Consider the following 20,865-nt stretch of genomic DNA (forward strand, 5'->3'; position numbering starts at 1 on the left):
TGGGTGCGTGCGGAGCCTACGCCGCCGGCGTAGCGTTGTCGCTGGCTGGCCGCTGCCCGCGGAGTGGTGAGGGGAGGCGAGAGGCGGCGTGAGGAGAGCCGGGCTGGGGGCGCCGCCATGGGGAGGCGGCCGCGGGGCAGCGGCAGCGCGGCCCGCCGCTGAGGGCCTGCCGAGGTAAACGCCGCCATGGGGCGCCGGGGCTGGGCCGGGGGGCCCTGTTGCTGCCGTTCGCCCTGGCCGGGACCGGGCAGTGCCGGAGAGAGCGGGGGGGGGGGGGGGGGGGGGCCGGGCTGGGCGGTGCCGCGGGCGGCGGGGGCCGGGCCCGGGGCGCTGGGAAGGCGGGGGGCGCCGGGCCGGGCCCGGGGGGCAGGAGGGGCTGTGGGGGCCACGGGGCGAGGTGGGTGCCGGGGGGAGGCCGGGGGTGGTGGGGCTGAGGGCGGGGGTCAGGCGGGGCCCCCCAGTGTGTGTGCGGGGGTGTCAGTCCGGGCGCGGGGGGCTGGAGGGGCCGCAGGGCCGGGCTGGGCCGGGGGGCTGAGGGCCCAGGTCCGCCTCGCTCCGTTCCCTCCCGGCGATTCCTGCTTTGTGGCTCTGGGGAGGAGGCCTGGGTCCACTCGGGATCGCGACACCCCCCCTCAGGCCCCTTCGAGGCCGGCTCGGTGGTGGGGATGGGGCCGGCCCAGCCCGGGTTTGTCCCCCTGGCCTGCACCCTGCCCTGGCCTGCTCGGGGGAGCCAGAGCCTTGCAGGATGTTGGCTCCTTTGTATGTGGCTTTCCTCTCTCCAGAGGGGTTGGGAAGTGTTTATTTGGGGAAAGGGACTGTGCTGAATCTGGTATTTAAAATAGCTTTCTTTTCTTTAGCAAAGCGGGTGAGGATGAATGTGAGAAACGGGGAAAATACCCTCCCCCTTCTGCCCCCACCAGACAGGAGCTGACTTTAGCTGTTCCTAAGGCAGCCAAGAAGAGAGGTTTGCAGAGAGGCGGCTCTCCTGTGGAGCTGGGCCACCAGGGGCCTGTGGCTCCTCTTTGGTGGCTGGCAGAAGGCAACTGAGTGAGGCCCTTGGACCTAGGGGGCCAGATAATGTGGTGTTGTGAGGATGTTTGGGGAGGTGTCTTTTCTTTTGAGGAGTGGCTTACCGTGACCTGCCATGTTAGGTGTATTTCGGAAGTTAAAAACCAAAGTTTGTTAAACCTCTTTCAAGTTGCTGTGAAATTTTTCCACTTTAAAGCAGCTAGAGGTAACTAGAACCCTCGTGAAACAGTGTGTAAAATGATTGCAAGCATGCAAAGGGTTTGCACCTGTGTGTTTGGAAGTTGCCTCCTTAACTAAGCCATTTGTTTTCCTTTTGTACAAGTGGCTGAATATCTGGAAATAAATTATGAGGAGTGTGTAAGTTCATCTGCCAGCTGGACTGTCCGGTCAGCCTGCCACACGCAGCATGCCCCCATCTCCCCACTGCCAGCACAGAGGTTTAAAAATTGGGCCTTATATAACAGATTGGAGAAAACGTTTGGTGTTTGCCAGTGCGTCTGAAAAAGAATTGCTGTAAATTAGGGCAGGAGGCCTCCATGGGGATCCTGTGGAGAGGCCTTCTCTGTGGCAGGGTAGGCTTGACTGCTGTGAGAAACTTGCTAAAGATTTGTTGGTTTTGTTTTAATTTGGTGTGTTACAGACAGGAACGTTGTTTGGTGATGATTTTATCGCTGCATAGCACCTTTTGGGCCTCTGAGTGGGTTGTAGTCTTGTGGTGCAGACAAGGATGGTCTAACCCCAACTTGCTGCCTGGCTGGTGGCAGCTTCTTTCGGGTCTGTGGTAGTGTGCATGTTTGGGGAGCCCCCAGTTCCCCCTGGGGGGGGATTGTCTCATCAGCTTGTAGAGATGACTGCCCTCCCGTGTCAGTCTGCCTCGGGATTTGATCTCCTCCTCGTTAGCTTACAAATCTGTAAGGCCTTATAAATCAGTTCTGTAGCTTCTTTGCGAAAACAGCTGCTGTTCTGGTTTGCACTTGCATCAAAACGACTGGGGTACAGTTGGTGGTGGTTTGCAGGGGAGACTTTTTCTGTCCGGCAGTTTCTCTGGTTGCACTGAATGGAGCTCTGTGTTCCTGCCCTTGCAGCGTGGTTTGTGTTTGGTTTTCTTGTTGCAGCACTCTTCAGAAGAGTGAGTGGAGAGGAGGAAGTTGGCACTTGCAGTTCAGCAGGTTTCTGGATTCTGCCCTCCGAGTGCTTCTCTCCGCTGGTGTCAGTATGGGGAGAGGCTTTGCATCGCCTCTTGTTTTGTATTCCATTTCTGAGCTCCTGTGCTGCCCGACTGTTGTCAAAACTGTTAATACGGGAGTGACTCAGCGGATCAATGAGAATGACATGAGGGCTGTGCTCGTGGACAATCAGTATTTTTTCCCCCACCCCCTCCAGCCCCACTGGGCTGGAAGAGACATGTCTGAGAGCAACTGCCAATAAACATCTTTACTGGACTCGGGCCTGATTGTGCTCTGTGGCTTTTTTCCCCCCACCTTCCTCACACACACACACATATACTCCCACCCCCCACAGTTTTTCTAGCTAGGAGGAGCTCTGATGAGCTGTGCTGGAACAGCAATCCTTTGCTTTGGCTGCTCCGGCCAGGTATGCGCCTAGCCTCTGGTCTGGGGGCATTACACCCTGCTAGAAGGACCGGACCAGTTCTTGCATGAGCCAGTCTGGGTGGGAAGTTGTTTCTCTCTGCTTTTCAGATAGAGGAACTGCAGCACCAGGCACTAAAGGCATGTCTGAGGTGGTGAGGAAGCCTTGGGTGAGCAGCAGTCCCTATTGTGCTTTGGCTCCTTCCTGGGGATGTGCAAGAGAGGTGTGGACCTCAGGGCTGTCGAAGAGATGCTCTTTCTTAGCTCAGCAGGGCTGGTTAACGTGGGGTTTGGTACCAGTGTGCAGCGCCCTGGTTTGCCTTTTGATACTCTGGTGACTTCCAGCTGTATCAGGAGTCAAACCCTTTTCCTTTGTAGTGCTGCTGAGAGGGGAGAGACTTGGGTGCCAACACAGGAGCTTTCTTTGTGTGCTTACAGTGGCTTTTTGCTCAGAGCTTGTGGGAGCAGCTCTGCCCACAGCCCTGTAATTGGGCTTTGACTAGGCAGACTTGCCTTGTCCTGGACGCAGTGAGAAGCTGTGAAACTGTGCCTCCTTCCTTGGGCCCAGCCGTGGCGTGGCTTGGAGACTGCTTCGGTCCTGCTGTACCATGTGAGCTGGGAGGGGAAGGAGGGGGAGCAGCTCTCTCAGGAACTCTGGGCTTCTACTGGAGAAAGAGTTACCTTCTTGTTAGAAAAGCTGTGTGCTTATAGTTTGGGGGTTTTATTTGAATGGATGTTTATACTTCCTACTGGAAGTTTGTGTCTCCAGCAGGTCCATCACTGTGGAGAAGGAGTACTTGGTTGTGGGGAAAGTGTAAAGGTGACTTTCTGCTGGGGCAGCTGAACACATGAACACAGAGTATTGGGGCACCCTGTCTGGCTCCCAGATTCACGCTAGCTGCCCTCCATCTCCTGGGAAATTCTATTAAATCCCTGCAGAGGCTGCAGCCTTGCAGCCCTTCCTGTTGGCCAGCCCCTTCCTTGCATGTTATGGCTTTTAAAAAAAGCTTACTGTGGAGCATATATCGAGCTGAGATGTTCCAGGATACCTCCTGCCTTGTCTTTACTACACTACCAGCTGCCGATGGCTCTCTGGCAGCCAGGGTAAGACATGGGTCTGCCCTTTCAAGGCTTATCTTGACCTGAGATGCTCAGAGCTGTGATCCCCACTGCTCACAGGTTCCACCAGCCCTGCTGTGACAGGGAGGGAGGGGTGGTACAGTGCGCTCTGGGTGCAAGTGCAGTATGTGTAAAAACCACAAAAAATCAGTCTGTCTTCCACTTTCTGTGGTGGTAACATTGCAGCAGACTGGTGCACTTGATAAGCACTGAGATGATCCCATGCTGTGCAATTTAGGATATGGCTCTTCAGGTAAGCTGAAACTTGTAGGCAAGACTTTGCAGAGCATTTTAAAATGCTACAGGGAGCAAGATGTCCATGATTTCTTTCATGGCCCACAGTAAAGAGTTTGCTCCTGGAGCAGAGGAATTAAGTTAGTTCTTTAAAGACTGAATTGGCTTCTTTGGTTCCAAAAAGATGACAAACAGAAGTTCTCTGTGTGAGGCGAATCCAGGAAGATTTCCCAGTGCCCATGAAGTCTGTATACTGCTGGAAGGTTGGTGATAGTTACATTTTCCAAGCAGTACCCTGCTGACATGTGCCTTCTCCACTGCAGTTGGACCCACGTCACTTAAAATGTTGCAGCATAAACATTCTCACCTGTAGGAAACAAAGGTCTCAGTGTCTTGAGGCTTGCTTACCTGTGACAGTAAAACCAAATGCTCTCAGGATCTTGTCGGCTAAAAAGACTTGTACTGAGGTGGTGACGTGAGGGAAGCCTGGAGTCCTGTCCTGCGAGCTCTGGAGGAGCTGAGCCTCAGGCCTGGGAAGGGTTCCTGCACCGCAGGCTGAGATCTTGGCTTCCTCTCCGGTGTCAGATGGTAGGCAGCAGAATGCAGCCCCGCTGCTGTTTGGTGGGGACTGTGCTTTGAAAAAGAGTAGGGAAGTGCTGCATGTTGTGTAGCATCTGTGGGGCAGAGATGGCAGTAAGTTGAATGCAAGAGCAGTAGTTGGGATAAGCGAAGACACTGTTGCAGCTGGATTTTGGATATAAGGAGCTCATTGGGCTTGCAGGGTGTTTGAGACACTGAGAGAGTCTGGAAGAAAAGCGTTAATTTTTTTAATCATTCATTTTACATGTCCACCAACTCAAGAATGTCCTGTAGCCCTTTGTTATTTAATGTTATGTAATGTTTTTTAATGAGGGAGGCCTGGCGTTTGCTTTCCAAATGGTAAATTAGACAGTTGGCAGGTGATGCACAGGCTTTGTCAGCCTGAGCGGGATGTTCTTAAGTTAATAAACGGGGGTTAAGATTGGTCTTGGACTTGGGTTTTGTGAAGCTTTCCTTTGGAAGAGCTTTGTAGCCCCACTAGCTGCAGCTGAGCAGACCTGTGCAGGAGGGGTGGTGCTGGGAGGGGTTCGTGGGTGCCCTGGGAGCACGGCTGCATCTCTGGGGATTCGTTCCCCTTCCCAATCTGGAGGCTGGAAAGCCTTGCTGAGAGTGGCTGTCGCCTGGGTGCGGGGGTGCTGAACAGCGGGCTCTGAAAGGTCAGCAATAATCCAATTTAAAACCAGAACGGAGGTGTAATGGTTTTGTAGTACTTGGAACCTCCATTCTTACAGATTCTGGTCAACGCCTGATGTTTTCAGGTGTAAAATCTTGGCTGCTTTTTGCTTTTGAGATAGCACTGAGGTATAAACAACAAAGCAAGAAACCTTTTTCCTTTTTTTTTTTTTTTTTTTTTTTTTTTTTTTTTTTTTTAGCATGGCCTGTTGGCAGTGATGAAGTTTATACTCTGCCTGGTTTCCCCAGTTCGATGCAGGGAGATGGTGGTGCTTTCCAGCACTTTCTGTGCCATACATGTGGGCGAGGGGCAGGCTTAGGCTCTTGTGGAATCCCCCCGCCCCCAGCTCTGCCAACTCCTCATCCCAAAGGCAGTGCAGGTTTGGGTTGAAGTCTAGCTTTTATGTTCCCAAGTACAGAGAATATTAAGGCTGCGACTTGGAGCAAGCGCTGGAGGCAGAGGTACGGTCTGTACATTGAGAGGACTGCTAGCAGCTGGTAGCTGAGGAGCAGCTGAGGCACCGGAGGTGCTGGTGCTGACAGGTACAGACTAGTCTCCACCTTGAGCCTTGAGAATTCCTGCAGAAACTTGCTGGAGCTCGTTGCTCAGTGGGCTTGGGCAACTGGGGAAGGAATGGGAAGTGCTCGGAGGGATGGAGCTTTAACATTGCCTCCAGGGTAACTTGCAGCTGATTTTAAACCCATGCTGTTTTCTTTACGGCTGCCTGCCCGCTCAGAGGGGCCGAGAAGAGATTGCCAGAGTCCCCAGCGAACTCTCCAGCCTGAAGGGAAGGGAGCAGAGAGAGGAATTCCAGCACAGCAGACTGTCACAGCTCTGTCTCGCATGATAGCAGGGGATGTTGCCAGGGAGCAGCTCTCCACTGCTCAGGCCCCTCTTCTGCCTCCCAGGCCCGCTGCTTGGAGCAGGCGGGGCCGAGCAAGGCGTTCCTTGGCTTCCCAGGTCTGCAGGCACCCTGTTCAGGAGAGTGAAAGGGGAAGCTCCTTTAACACACACCATACTGAGCTGAGCTGGATAGAGAAGAAACATGGAATGCAAGTTACTGTGCAGTATGCTGTTGGGGGACACCCGTGCTTGTTGCCAGTAGTCTTTCTCTAGCTGCAGCTCCCTGGGTAAATGTGGCATTTTGCCACGGAGAAAAGGTGGGCAGACCCCTTGCGTTGGAGCGAGCTCTGGTTTCAGGTGGTTTTTGGCAGGGGCTCCTTTGCCTCAGCTGTGCAGCGCAGACGCAGGCCTGCCTTTGGCAGGAGGTGTGTGAGCAGCATGGTGATACAGCAGCCCTGTCTGCTGATGGGCTTGGCTGGCAGAGATGGGCATCGCAGTGCTGCTCTGGGGTGAGGCGAGGCCAGCTCTGCAGGGGCTCTGGCCGCTCACGCCTGGCTGCAGAGTCACGATGGAAGCTCTGCTCCCCTGTGCTGTGTGGAAAATGCCCACAGCATCCCAGAGCCCAGGTGCTGCTGTGCTTCAGGTGTACTGACCTCACTGCATTTTTACATTTTTTTTTTTTCCTCACCTTTCCCTCTGTCTTATTGTGCTGACACCTCTCTGACTTCCTTGGGCTTCTACCTTGCTGAGATATTTTCTTGCAAGACCTAGCATGTCTGTCAGGGAGCTGGGCTGCCTGCATAGCAGGAGCAGCCTGGAGCATCTTTTGCACTGGAGAGATCAGTTTGCCGGGCATGGCTGGATGGAAAGGTGGGCATTTTTGAGAATAGTGGCAGTGCAGTCAGAGCAGGGGGGACAATGTGTACAAATGGTACAAATGCCCTTGCTGCAGTCTGGATGGCACCCGTGGTTCCCAGCAGGTCTTCTCTAATGTCTCTCTGATTATATGTAAGCACAGACCTGGAAATGAGACTCGAAATAATCCTGTGCACAGTGCAGAGGATGCACTGCAGCGGGCTTGGCTCGGTGACAGCAGACACCTGAGGTGTGATAACACACGAGCAGGGGACGGTTCCTGCTGCTGGTTGTGGTCCTGGCAGAGGACTTACGGAGCCTGAAATCTGACTTCTCCTGGGAGAAGAGTGTAACACTCGGTGCTTTGCTCCTATTTTTGTTCAGAGCCAGAAATCAAAGTCCAGAGCGGTGCTTCTCCAGCCAGAATCATTTCAAGGCACTTGCTGTTGTTTTAGGGCCAATATTTAACTTGTGCCTGTGATGAGGAATGCCTGTTCTACTCTAGCAGTTTGCCTTAAGAAGTTTGAGGGAAGAATGTCCACTGCTGGGGGGGAAGCAGGGGGGATTTCAGGAAATGAGTTTAAATCTCTGTAAATACAGGTCTATGTGAAACAGCCCGAGTTCCCCCTCCGGCGCGGCTCTGGCAGGTACCGAGGCTGCTCTGGCAGAGCCGCAGCGCAGGAGCGGCTGGAAGGAAATGTTTGTGTGCTCGGGCGCTGGAGCAGGCGGCAGCACAGGGTGTGTCTGCTCGCACAGCCCCAGTCCTGCGCTCCTGCTGCCAAGGGGGATTTAAAGGCACAGGTTTGAGGCTGGTGAGTGCAGCTGGGCTGAAAAGTGCATCAACTCCCGATAAAAGCAGATTATCGGAGAAGAAATGCTCTGCTGCTTTTGCTTTTTCTGTGGTCTTTGGTGGCAAGAGTTCGTTAGCTGTGAAATCCTCTGCAGTGGATCCTGCTAATGGCAGGATTTTCCATTCCCTGGACCTGCTCTGTGAGGTGCTTATGGCTTCCTCTGTCCTCTCTCACCTTTCTGTGTGATCCTCCTTGCAGCCTGCCACAAACACCACTGCGCAGCCTCCAGTAAGCCCATAAGGATGTGTGCTCCTGCTGGTCAGCGTGGGGCTTGTCCCACGTCTCTGAGCAGAGCGCGGCTGTGTGCTGGGATACAGGTGGTGTACGTCAGCATTCAGGTCAGGTTATGCAGGCATCTCTGCAAGCAGTGTGGGCTGTTTGTGGTGCGTGAGGACATGGTGAAGGAGAGGTGCCTTCTCCTTCTGTTCCCAGCTCCTTAGGTGGCCTTAGGCAGGTCAGGCAGCCCCCTCTCTGCAGACAGGGCAGATCAGAAATTCTGGGCCCAGATGTAACGTCTGGGCTCCCTGAGCTGCATGGTAACCCTCTGCCCTGACTTCTTGTGCTCTGTGCCCTTGATTGGATGCTTTTGGCCATGCTTGACTGTGTTACGCTTAGATACAGAAAGAACGTGTTTTCTCTTGAAGGAAAATCAAAGGCGTGGGGCTGTTCGCAAGCCAGTCCAAGGGGAAGGCTTTGCCTGGGCTCCTGTATGCAGAGTTCAGCCCAGCTCTGAGAGGCTGAGAACTTCCTCCTGGTGTAGCAAAGGCCTTGCAGGCAGCCCTCGGTCCCAACCTGAAGCCACGTTAAGGAGAGCCAAGTCCAGCCGGAGTATGGCTTTGGCCTTCAGTGACAGGTTTGGCGCTGGGGAAGCAGAGGTTTTTGTCTGAGCCTCATCTAGCTTGGAGGTGGCATGGTGCTGGAGTTCGCAAGGGATCAGGGACTGTATAGGGAGGTGGCAAACTGACTTCCCCCCTCATTTGCATATTCTGCAGGTACCTGGTGGCACCTGTGATGGTGGTGATAACTCAGTGGTGATAACTGAGCTGTGTCTGTTCAACCCAAGGGCCCTGGCAGCATCCACACTGCAGCCCAGATCCCCTCTGTGGTTGTGTTCCCAGTTTGAAAGGCTGAGGAAGGGGCTCATGTTCCCGAGCGTGGCTGTCAGCCCCTCTGAGCACGCACCCATGGGGCTGGCTGTGGGTGGGCACCCAGCAGCACTGTGCAGCTGTGGGAAGTCTTGGCCCGTTTCCATAATGAGTGTTGATGGGTTTAGGCCCACAGATTGGCTGTATAATGAATGAGGGAGCCAGGGGATCTGTGTCCTGTCTGCAGGGACTGGAGGAAGTGATGGGAAGTAGAAACAGGAGTAATTAACTAAAAAAAAAAAAAGTTTTGGTTTTGGATGGAAGTGTGTACTAGAGAAGGGTGAACGTGTGTTGGCTGGGGTTTCTGGGACAAAACAGAGAAGTGAGAGCCCAGAAATGAGGCAGAAGGGACAGTTTGTTCATGCAAATAATGTTCCAGGTATTAACAGCAGCAAGATGAAATGGGTCATCCTGGGGGGTGTATCCTGCGTGTTCCTTCATGTGGGTGATCCCTCTCACTTCATAAATTAAGCCCTTTGTGTAGGGCCCAGAGAAGCAGGTTTTGAGCAGGTGAGGTAAAGGAAGCAACCAGCAGGGTCACGCTAGATCTAACAGACAGAGAGAGGAGTCTTTTGGATGAATCCCCTGAAAAGTTTCCTTTCCCAGTCCACAGCACCTCTGTAGCCACTCCTGTGGTGTTCCTGTTTTGGTCCTGGCCTTCTGATCCTGTGCAGAATACACACAGATGGGGAACAAGGGAAGATGAGAAACAACCTTTGGAACGTGGAGGTTGGTGACAAATCAGACTGAGTCCTTAATCCACAAAGCTGTCACAGTGCTTTATCGGTTGTGAGTCTGATCCTCTACACGTGAGGGATGGAGGAGTGATAAGATTCTGAACAGTTCGTGGCGTGCCTAGGAGTGGGATATAGGTCTCTGGCCCCTCTGTTCTGCAGCTTACCCCTTCGTGCAAGCCAGCAGACTGGGGTGTTTGTCTAGATCTTAGGAATTTGTCCCAGTTAGTTGGGAATTGCCCTTCTCTACCCCCCTGTTCCTCTCAGAGATCCTGGATGCTTTGCTTCTCCATCTGTAAAATAAGCAGATCGCTTCTGTACCTTTGAGAGATTGCAAGGAGAAATGTGTAATGGATTGAGCTGCTTGGTCTTGTAATAGAGGGGGTGGGAAGATAAATGCCTCATGGATTGCTCGTTGCTTCTCTGAAGATGCTGCTGACACTTGCGTGTAAGCTGATGGATATTGTCGTGCCACAGAGCATCCCTCTGCCCCAGTTATTCTGCAAGAAAGATTAATGGCATGGTGCTACTCTTTCCTTCCCACGGTCTGGGCTGTGTGTCCTGCTTGTGGTGTTGTCCCTGTTGGGCGACTGTCCCCATTGGGGTGGAGAGCTGGGAGCAGCATACATAAGCCAGGGTGGTAGCAGGCCAGCTCCTGTGTGACTTTGCAGTAGAGAAGTGATTTTGCTGGCATCTCAGCGTAAGCAGTTTGACAGCTCTTGGGGGGAGGTTTCCCTACGACACCACCCCCCCCCCCCCCCCCCCCCCCCCCGAGGCTTACCCTACTCTCCTCCTCTTCTCTCCCAGTTCTTAAGGTTTAGCAGTCATTTGAGAGGAAATGTGTAGGGCTTTGAGCAGCCTGGGGAAGAAGGCAGAGGGGGAAATGGTGTTTGCTTGAATGTGGGACAGATAGGCTTGGCAGAGCTGCAGCTCTGCAATCCAGAAATGGAAACAGACCTTGTCACCAGTGGGAAGGACACTCCCTCCACCCACCCCGCTCCGGGGCTCTCCAGGGTGAAAGGCCTGCTCTGGAGCACAGTGACTGGGCTGGGACAGCGCAGAGCTGTCATTGTTCCCCCATTCCGTGTGACCCTTGGGTAGTTGGGGAAGTTGCAATTAGCTGTAGTTCAGTGATTGAAGAGATAATTGGATCCAGGCACCCCTTTTTCCCCTACCTTGTCTTGCAAAAGGCTACCCCAGATCTGCCAGTCCAGCTGCTTCCTAACCTGGTTCTGTCAAGAGGATATGGGTTAAGGGGAGAAAAAAATATATCCTACTATTAAAAGTGCTTATGCCAACCCGGTTCCTGCTGACAGAAAAGGGTTTGGTAGTGATACGTATGACAGGAGGCCAAGCAGATCTCTGCAGAGTGACAGTCCCCAGATGGGCTGAGGAGCGAGGGAACCCTGCTGTCACACGCATCTCGTCGTTGCAGTGCACAAGCCTTTGGCAGCTGGGCTGGATGTACACTTGGAATCTGCTCGGTTGGAGTCCTTGTGAGTCTCTTTCCCCACTTTAAACTGTAGCTGGCATGTGAGTGGCTCATTAGTAGCTCCCTTCTGGAAACCACTTCTAGCTGAAGACCCCAGAGTGCTCAACTTGCCCCCATTCCCTGCAGGATGAGTAACTATCCCAAATCCTGGAGGTGCGAGATGAAACAGGCTGTGGTTTTCATTCCTCCAGTGCTGTGGCTTTCATCTCTGCTGCTTCCTCCCCTGCCCTGGTCCCCAAGCAGGGTTGGGAAGAAGCCCTGTAAATTGAGGTGCTGGACAAATCTGTATTACAGCAGTTGCCCATGGCAAGTGTAGATGAAGGTGAGTGGGAAAAACTGTCTGTTTTTTCAAAGCTGCTCACATGGGATTTGGGCTCTCCTGGCAGGAGCTGGTTGCTTTGCAGCAGAGAGATCCCAACCCCGTCCCTCGTGGGGGCAGCGGAGCTGAGCGGAGCTGCCCTGAGCTGCCTGGCTGCCAGCATCTTTTCCTGGCTTAGGCTGCGCTACTGAGCTTTCAGATCCCCTGCGAGTGCTCCCAGCGCCTCCCTGGCTCTGCACAGAGATTTTGGGGTGGTACAGCACAGCTCACCCTCCCTCCTCGGTTGTCAGGGCTGGGAGTCCCTCCTTTTCCCCACCGCTACCTGGTGAGAGCCCTGGAGTAGCAGAGCCAGGGTGGAAGCAGGAGATAAATGCCCGCCAGTGTCCCTCTGTATCCCCTGCCAGAAGGTCAAGGACTCTTTAAGAGGTAGTGGCTGCCCAGGGTGGTGCTGGTGAGGAGGAGGGAGCTGCTGGCCTCAGGCTTCTGCTCTACCAGACTCTTGGAAATGTGAACCAGGAGACAAATCTGAAACCAACCTGGCAATCGCTGCAGCCAGGCCTCTGACCTGCTCCTAGCACCGAGTGGGTGGCGCTGCACGAGGCTGGGTTACTGCCCTGGCCTGGAGAAGGTACCCGTGGTCAGGGCCACCTTCTGTGCAGGCGCCCTTAGAGGGCACAGCAGCCTCTGGGGACAGCTAGTCTCCCTCTTCTGCCGCTGTTTTCTGTGCGATATTAGGCAGTTCTGTGCCTCAGTTCCCTCTTCTGTAACGACACTGTCTTGGTGAAGTGCTTCGAACCAGCTGCTGCAAGGAGTAGTGTAAGAGCCAGGGGGCATTTATCGTTTGCATCAGCTGTCTGGAAAGCTCCTGGAGCTTGTGGCTAGAGACACCACAAAGATAAGATGGCTAATGCTGCTGCTTGCATTCTTGCCCAGCTTGCTGGGAGGGAAGGAGGTGTGTGCCTAGTCCCTGGAGCTGTATGGCGTGGATGCCAACGCAGGGAAGTGGATGGGATCTTTTCTGGGGTGTCCACCCTGGTGTGACAGATGTGGTCAGGGTGTCAAGTACAAGTGTTGAAACAGCAGTGTCCACGCCTGGTATCATCTAGCACTCCCTGGTAGCCTGGATTCCAGGACTGAGAGCAGCCCTGAGGAGAAGGACTTGGGATGCTGGTGGACAAAAAGCCCAACATGGCCCAGGAACGTGTGCTTGCAGCCCAGAAAGTCAACCATATCCTGGGCTCTGTCAAAAGAGGTGATTTTCCCCTTCTACTCCGCTCTCGTGAGACCCCACCTGCAGTACTGTGTTCAGCAGTGAGGACCCCGACATAAGAAGGACGTGGACCTGTTGGAACGAGTCCAGAGGAGGTCACGAAGATGGTCAGAGGGCTGGAGCACCTCTCCCATGGAGACAGGCTGAGAGAGTTGGGGTTGTTCAGCCTGGAGAAGAGAAGGCTCCGGGGAGACCTTAGAGCAGTTTCCAGTACCTAAAGGGGCTGACAAGAAAGCTGGGGAGGGGCTTTTTGCAAGGGTACGTAGTGACAGGACAAGGGGGAATGGCTGTAAGCTGGAAGAAGATAGGTTTAGATTAGATATTAGGGAGATATTTGTCACTGTGAGGGGGGCGAGGCGCTGGCAGAGGCTGCCCAGAGCAGCTGTGGGTGCCCCATCCCTGGCAGTGTTCAAGGGCAGGTTGGACGGGGCTCAGAGCAACCTGGTCTAGTGGGAGGTGCCCCTGCCCATGGAACGAGGTGCTCTTTAAGGTCCCTTCTATAACTCTGGTGGGACAGAGGGGATAATGAAAGGGGGTTTTCTCATGTGTAGCCGCTTGGAAAGCTGCAGTTTAGAGAAAAGAACAGTCTGCTGTGGACTTGCAGTGTGACTCCAGTTTTGGCAGCAGGGATGTTCTGCCTTCCAGAGATGGTGGCTTCCAGGAGAAGAGCGAGCATCACCTGCTCTTGGAGTGAGTTTGTGTCCTGGCACGTAAATTGTCAGGCTGGTGCAGTGTGCTGGTGATAGTCCTTGGGCTCCTTGTCTGTCCTGCTCTGGAGGAGCCTTTTCCCTGCTGACTCCAGGGGCACAGCCTCTGATGTGCTGGGAACCCGCTGCTCCCTGTGCCTTGCATATGAGGAGGCCATGCAAATGGCGAGTAGAGGGAGGGCTTTTGCTCATTCTGTGGCTGCTTAGGAGCTGCAGGAAGGGAAGATGGAAGCGCTTAAAGCTAGTGCTCTTCTAACTTTGATCTCCTGCTCCCTGGAAGTTGGGAGTGAGTGGGGATACGCTGGGTTGTTCAGTGTTGCTGAGCCAGCTCCAGCCAGTTTCAAGCCATTAAGTGTTGTGGGGAGACCTATGGCGTGAGGATCTGAGGGCAGCAGTCTGTTCCCAGTCTCCTGCTCCTGAGGTTATTTAGGAGCCCATCCAAAGGCAGTGGGGAGGAAAAAGTGCTGAGCGTGTCACTCTGGTGTCCCACTCCCTGGGGAGGAGAGCGCCTGGCTTGCCCGTGCTGGTGTGCATTCAAGTTCATCTGTGGGCAAGAAATCTCCTCCAGGTGGATGAAAGCTTTTGAGAATGTCACCAAGCTTGGGCTTGAGGGAGGAAAGGATGGGAAGGGAGACACACACATCCAGGAATTTGCTTTTGTTATAGGAAAGGGGCTGGGAAATGTCCTTTATCCTTTGGAGACCAGATGTTGAGCCCCTTGTCCGAGCTACAGCTGATCCCTCGCAATGGTGGAAGTAAGCACGTGGGATTCAAGGCTGCAGGATCTCTGAGGATGTCCTCAACAGGGTCGCGTTCTTCCTCTGCTCTTAAATGTCTCCGACCACTTGACAGCACTCCCTCTGAGACAGTGCTTGGATGGCTGCGTCTTCCCATGTCCTCTGCTCCCCTTCTGCTGCTGCCTGGCCCGTGGGACGCAGCTGTGGTTTGTGCTCTGTAAGCAGAGCTGTGAGGAGCTCTCCCATGGCGTGTGGAGGGAGGTCTTGCCCCATCTCTGACTCATCACACTGAAACACCTCTGCCTGGGCTTTCTCTGGAGCCTCATCCTGCTGTGATGAGGCATGGATCATCCAGTGGGCAGCGTCCCCCTCGAATGATGCTCATGACACCAGCGCAGTGGCTTAGGCAGAAGAGGAGGGTGGGTGAGAGGCAGGGGCTGGCGGTGGGAGAGTGGTTCACCCGCAGGCTGGCAGTGTGGGGGGGCTGCACTTCACCAGGGAGCCCTTTTCTCACCACCAGACCTTTGTAGAGAGCAGCCCATAACCTGGGTGACTTGGGGCTGCAGGGGTGCCCCCTTCCTCCATGCCTGGTTGAGGGCTGCTCTGGACCTCCCTGTCTGTTTGAATTGATAAAGGAGCTGTGTCATCAGTAAGCAGGGAGCTGCTGTGTCACCCACCAGCTGTGGGGCTGGGGCTATCTGCCATGGGCTGGGGGTTGCTTTGCAGCTTGTTGACAAGGGGTGAAGGTGGCACAGCAGCCCCTCCTCAGTCATGTGGGGTTTTCACATGGTGGTGATGATTGCTGCTGTTGTGTCCTGGCTCATCTTCTGTCCTTGGGGGCCTGTGGTTGCATAAATGGGAAGTTTTTGCTGTAGGTCTTTCTCAGTGGGCTGTAGCGGAGGCTGCGGACCCTGCTCTGCTTTCAGTGGAGTGAAGCAATGATGCTGTGCACAGCATCTGTGTGACGAGGCTTTACTGATGGACTGGCCTTGTGATGGTTGGGCTGTCCCAGGGCTGGAGAGCAGGATGCCTTCCCATCTCTCTGCTTTGGTGGGAAGAACTGATTTCACAGATTTGAATTCAGATCTTGAGGAGTTTGCCGTTTCAACTGTCTGACTTCACAGTGATGTGTAAATACATATGTGTGCTCTCATGCACAACTGCAGATTTGGGGGAAGAGAGGGAAAACCCTGAAGTTTATTAACAGCAAGTAATACAAAGCAGTCCTGATGCTAGGCTGGGAAATAAGCCCATCATAGTGGGGTGGGAAATAGATGGTTGTTTGCCAAAACAGCTGCTCTCCTGCTCTGGTGAGGTATGTTAACAGCACCGGCTGTGTGCTGTTCTCTGTGGGTCGCTGTGGCTGCTGGCTCCAGAAGGTGATGAGCAGGTGGGCTTTTAGGACAGGCTCTCAGGTGGGCACGTCATGGAATTGCACCTGCTGCAGTGTTTCCCCCCCCCCCCCTCTGCTTTGCTGGGCCATTGGCATGCTCCTCTGATGTTTCCTTTCCTGCTGCCTGCTTTTGTACCTGCTGTTCCTCTGGGTTTGCTGTCAAAGTCCTCTTGCAGCAGCCTGCCCCTGAGCCTTTTGCTGGGCAGGTTCTGCAGCCTCTGCCTGGTGGCCTGACAGGAGGCAGGGCAGCTCTCTGCTGCGGCTGTTGCTGCAAAGCAAAGGCTGCAGTGGAGGTGGGGAGAGAGCCTTCCTCTCTGTGCTCTGTCTGTGAAACCGAAGAGAGTTCTGTCTGTGAAACATCCATTCCTGTGCATGCTGCCGGATGTGCACTAAGATGCTTATCAAGAGAAAAGCGACCAGCGCTTTATCTTGTTTTTATGAATAGTGCTAGCTTTTGAGGGCATGGAAGTGTTCAGGACCAGGCTGGGGAAGCAGTGTGCTGGTAGAGATGGTCTTAACCTTATTTCAGGCTGCAGCAGCACAGGAGGAGGTGTTCTAGCCTCAGAAGTGAGATGTGAAATGGAAGCGGTTGTTCCAAGCTGCTGGGTGAAAATTATCTATTTGTCTAGAAGCCTCTTTTTTTTTTCTTTTTTCTTTTTTTTTTTTTTTTTTGCCATTGCCTGGTGACTGCGAAGCAGACTGTGAGCTCTGGAAATGGGAGGGAAGAAGGTGGAAGGGGAACGGGAACGTGCCTTACTCGGAAACCTGACATTTGAAAGCAGTGCTTTCCTGCAAGGCCCAGCACAGTTACCGTCACAACCAGACCGACGATCTGAATTGCGGTGGCAGTGAATCTGTGTGTTTGTGACAAATACAGGCTCATCCCTTGCATAGAAAGGCTTAGCAGGTGCCTTGGGTCCCCCCGCTGCCACCTGCCTCTCACTACTGAACCGGTGTCGTTACCTGAAGTGGAACCTGCTCTGGAAACTTCTGTGGTGCTGGGGGAAGGATGGAGAGGGCACGGCGATGCCTGTTACAGACGTGCTTGTGCTGCTCCCATTCTGTATCTGTAGGTGCTGCCCAGCTTTCGCAAGTCAGTCATCTTTCAGCTGGATCCCCATGGTGCTGCAGGTCCGGCCGTTGCTTGGAGCACGTCTGGATCTGTCCTTTTTCGGTGTGTTGTGTGCCAGGGCAGTAAAAGGGTAGCAGAGTTTTCAACACATTTTGTCCCCACAGCTGAAGCAAAAATAGTTAAAAAGGATCTGTGTCTGGTGGCAGAGGTTGAAATATGCAATAGGGCTGTCCACCCTGAAGGTGCTTTGGGCTCTGGCTCTGTAGTCTGTGTTCGGTAGCTGTTTGAGCAGTAGCATTCCTTGGGCTTCTCTGTTTCCCAGGGCACAAACGTGACTCGGTGATTTGGGATGCAGACAATCCTTTGGATACCTGCTTGCAGGCAGAGCCTGTTTTGTGAGGAGTTACCAGGTATGAAAGCGAACCTCAGGTTTTGCAGTAGGTGGAACGTTAGGGACTTTTCCCAGTATGTCAGTCAGATCTGGCTGGATCGTTCTGCTCTGAAGCTTATTGGGGGTCAGTGTTGGCTGTACAGCTGAGTCTCGGGCTTTGTGCTTTGGGCATGAGTGGAGTAAACAGCAATATTGGGTCTTCACTGCAGAAATGAAACTTTTGCAGGCTCTCTCCCAAGATGAATGTGCCTGTGACAATGAAATCAGTGCAAGAACTGGGCAGGACAGGACTGGTTGGAAAAGAAGCGGGTTGTGCTCTCATGTCAACCTCAGTAAATATGTGGAGGGGGGAGAAGGGGAAGGCACAGGGCTGGTAAACAGGTTTTTGCTGGCCAACTGCTGTGGACTTTTGGAAAGCAGCTGGTTCCTTTGCAGCTCTGCCTTCCAGCAGTGGCATGGATTTAATTAGTATCCGGTGTCTAACTGGAGCCTGCTGCGTTGTGGATGTATTGTCTGGTTTAAATAGAAAAGCCACTGGCAGAACTGCAAAACCTGCTGCATGCGAGGGGCTTGATGGCTAAGACCACTCGTTCGAGTAAGTGACTGTGCATGAAACACCTTATTGAATCCAGCGCTTGCGGTGCCGAGCAGGGGATTGAAAGGCATCATCAGTGTCTTGGCTGGGGTGCCTGCATGTGTCCCATGGAAACTGCTAGAGCATGTGGGCTGCAGGAAGGGATGAAGAACCAGGAATCAGACTCTTCAGTACTGCCCTTTTAAGGTCTCCCAGCCAGAGACTCGGCTTTGTCTGTAATGAACTTCCTTTCTTCCAGTACTACTGTTAGTAAAACTGAAACCACTTCAACATCCTAATTGGCTTTTTTTGTGCTGAACTGTTAAGATGTGACCGATTCTGCAGAATCACAGTCTTGAGTCCTTTACTGCACACAGGGGCAGAAGGTGAGCCCGTGTCTTTTCTGTTGTTGTTCAGAACCAGGTTTACTGCTCTGGTTACCCATCTGCTAATCTGTGGTGGTCCTCTTACAGTAATAGCAAAGCAGGTTGCAGTTTGAGACAGAAATTGCTCCATCTGTGAGCAGGAACGCCAAAGTGACACTAGTTTGAGCGATGGGGTAGCAGGCTGGAGCTGTGGTTGGGTCATCTGCTGATCTTGCCACCTTTCAGCTGTGTACCAGAACCTCTCCCGGCCCAGCAGCCACGAGGATGGCTGTTGCTGGTCTTGAAGAAGGGATGCTGAAGTAGACAGCAGGTAGAAGATGCCACTAACATCCCAGAGGTGTGATGGCAGGGCTGGATGGGAAGGTAGAGGGGTATCTTTTGCTGCCTGACTCCCTTCTGCAGCCAGGGGTTCTGCATTCCCAACGCCCCACAGTGGTTTGGCATTGCTGCTGTTTATGTGTGCTGTGGACCGGGCATGGGGACCATGGGAATGGCTCCTGAGATGGATGTGGCTCGAGAAGGGAGGTGGCTGCCCCTAGGGCTGGGCACAATCGTGTGTCAGGCAAGGGGTAAGTCAGGGTGTATAGTAGGGGTCTGTAAAGTCAACAAAAAACTGCTTCCCTTCAAGTCTCTCTAACAGAGCTTTGTTGTGTTTTCTGATGTTATGAATTCTGTAGTTGGAAGCTTAAGTTCATAACTGATGAGTCCAAAAAAGTGAATCGACACTTGAGCACTTGTTTCTTCGATGTGTTTGTCTCACTTGTGCTGTGTTTGATTTCTTCCAGCCTAGTTTTCAGATCTGGTCTTATTTTAGCATGTGTGTATTTACTATTACTATTTTTCCTATAGAATTATTTTTAGCTTTTTGCCTGGTTCCTGTGCTGCTGCTGAAATTTCCATCATGGTATTTCCGGCTCCTTGGTAAAAGCATAGTTAATACTTTCCGTCCAGGTGTAACTGCTTTGGACAGGGATCCAACAAAAAGAGTGAAATTCTGCATTCAGCTGGGAGCAAATTGCATAGCAGCTTGCAGCAGTGGAGAGATGCTTCATGAAGTTTTCTTTGTGGCTGCTTTTACTGAGAGATTTAGGAGTTGCCCTAGAAGAATTGTTGACTCCACAAGCTTGTTTGTGTTCAAAAACATTGAGGATCTGGGTTGTTCTGAATTTGAACTGTCCAAAGCACATTGATTTCCATTTCTGCTTATGCAAGCAGGGAGCAAACATGCATCAAAACGGTCCCTCTGCTGTTGGTTAGAGAGGGGGCTGTTTCCTCATTAGATATTTTTGGGTGCAACATAATTACTGCTGAACTGCTGCCAGAAAGCTGACTCTTGGTAGAGCTGATGCTATACATACGCATCCTTGCCTGCCTGCCCACCCGCTGCCAGGCAGGGAGCTTTCCCCGTCTGTGCTGAGCTGTGGTGTGAGCAGTTGAGACTTCAGGGTGAAGCTGTCCGGCTGCTGGTCCAGGGGTGTTCTCCAGCATGAGGCTTGTCTGGCTCTTCTGTGCCCCTCTCCCAAAAAGGGGAGGCAGTTGTTTTAAAATCACAACAGCGTGGGGAATTCACACCTTCACGTGAGTTCCTACCAGCTCAGAGTGTTGCCTTCTGGGCTCCGCTGGAAACTGAAAACACTACTACTGGTGCTTTCCTCCTTTTTTTTTTTTTACTACTAATTTCATTTCATTGTGTTTAGAGAACAGATTGCAGTTTTGCTCCCACTCTTTTGGGGCTGTTGCTGACGTTGCATCAGGGGGACACGGCACGATCCAGGTTTGTGAGCACATACAGCATCTTGGGCAGCAAGGGATTGGGATGGTTGGGCTGCCTAGCACGAACTGCACTGTTAATGGTGCTGGAGTTTGAGGAACAGCAGAGATTTTTGCTTTTAGAAAGCAGGGTGATGGTTTTGCACATGTTAGCTGGTATCCTCCAAAGATCTCAATGACATCACGTGTGAGTCATTACAGATTTTGTGTTGTGAGAACTTGGTGTAGCTGAGCATTGGTGAGGCCTTCAAGCTATGAAGTGGGACTCCCTTTCAGTAGAAGCAGTTCTGTGCTGCAGTGTTGAAACTTTGCTCTTCTCATCAGTATGGAGGGAATGATGTGGCACGAACCTTTTGTTTGTTTGTTTAATATTGAAATTTCACAGTAATCCATTTAAAAGCCATATTTGTGTTTGGAAGCTGGGAGAAAATAAGTTTGAAGAGATTTGGAGCTTGATTTGTTGCAGGTTAAGAGCTGACCGGCATGCACAGTCTAAAAAAGTCTCCTGGGGAAAGGAATAGCCAGTAACAAGAGAACACTTCTAATTTAGAGAAAAGCTTAATAGACATGATAGCTGGAAGAGGAAGCCAGAAAGACAAATCCATCTTCTTCACAGCACAGCTCAACTCCTGGGAAAACTCAAATACTTTATTTTTATTAGTTTTATTATTATTATTCTTATTTTAAATCCTGGTATTTTTGTGGCTTGGATTATTTTTTGGACATGACTGAGAGCCACAGATAGAGGGTTAAACGCAGAGCTGTTTGGGCTGGCTGATGGTCTGTGCTGGGAGCAGTACAGCTACGCGTGGTAAATGCTTTAACTGAGGCTCAGCGTGTTCCTGCTTCATTTGCTAGCAGTCATTTTTCTGTTTGTTTTGTGTTAACTGTACAGCTGGAGGTGATGGTATGTCTGATTATTTGCTCTTAGTGAGATTTTTTTTTTAATTATGTTGCTAAGACTAGTGTTCACTGTGTGTGACCTCTCCGCTGCGCAGGGGGGGTGAGAGCCTGGCCATTGGGTGCAGCAGAGGCAGAAGGGTTTGATGAGGCTGAAGGTGCTGGGAGCACCCTGTGCCCAC

At 52.6% G+C, this 20,865-nt stretch overlaps 1 protein-coding gene across 3 annotated transcripts in view; it reads left to right on the forward strand.

Annotated features, from left to right (window-relative positions):
- Positions 1-17: 17 nt before the first annotated feature.
- CSNK1G2 (casein kinase 1 gamma 2) overlaps positions 18-20,865 on the forward strand; it is a 46,324-nt gene continuing 25,476 nt past the window's right edge. For 2 of the 3 annotated variants that reach the window (XM_080385934.1, XM_080385936.1), the window contains exon 1: positions 18-174. The gene's annotated coding sequence lies outside the window, so the exon portion shown is untranslated. Of the gene's footprint in view, positions 175-9,544; positions 9,668-20,865 lie in introns of all 3 variants that reach the window. The other variant, XM_080385935.1, reaches the window with a different exon arrangement.

Source organism: Falco punctatus, assembly GCF_963210335.1.
Source record: "Falco punctatus genome assembly, chromosome: 4".
Classification (NCBI taxonomy): domain Eukaryota; kingdom Metazoa; phylum Chordata; class Aves; order Falconiformes; family Falconidae; genus Falco; species Falco punctatus.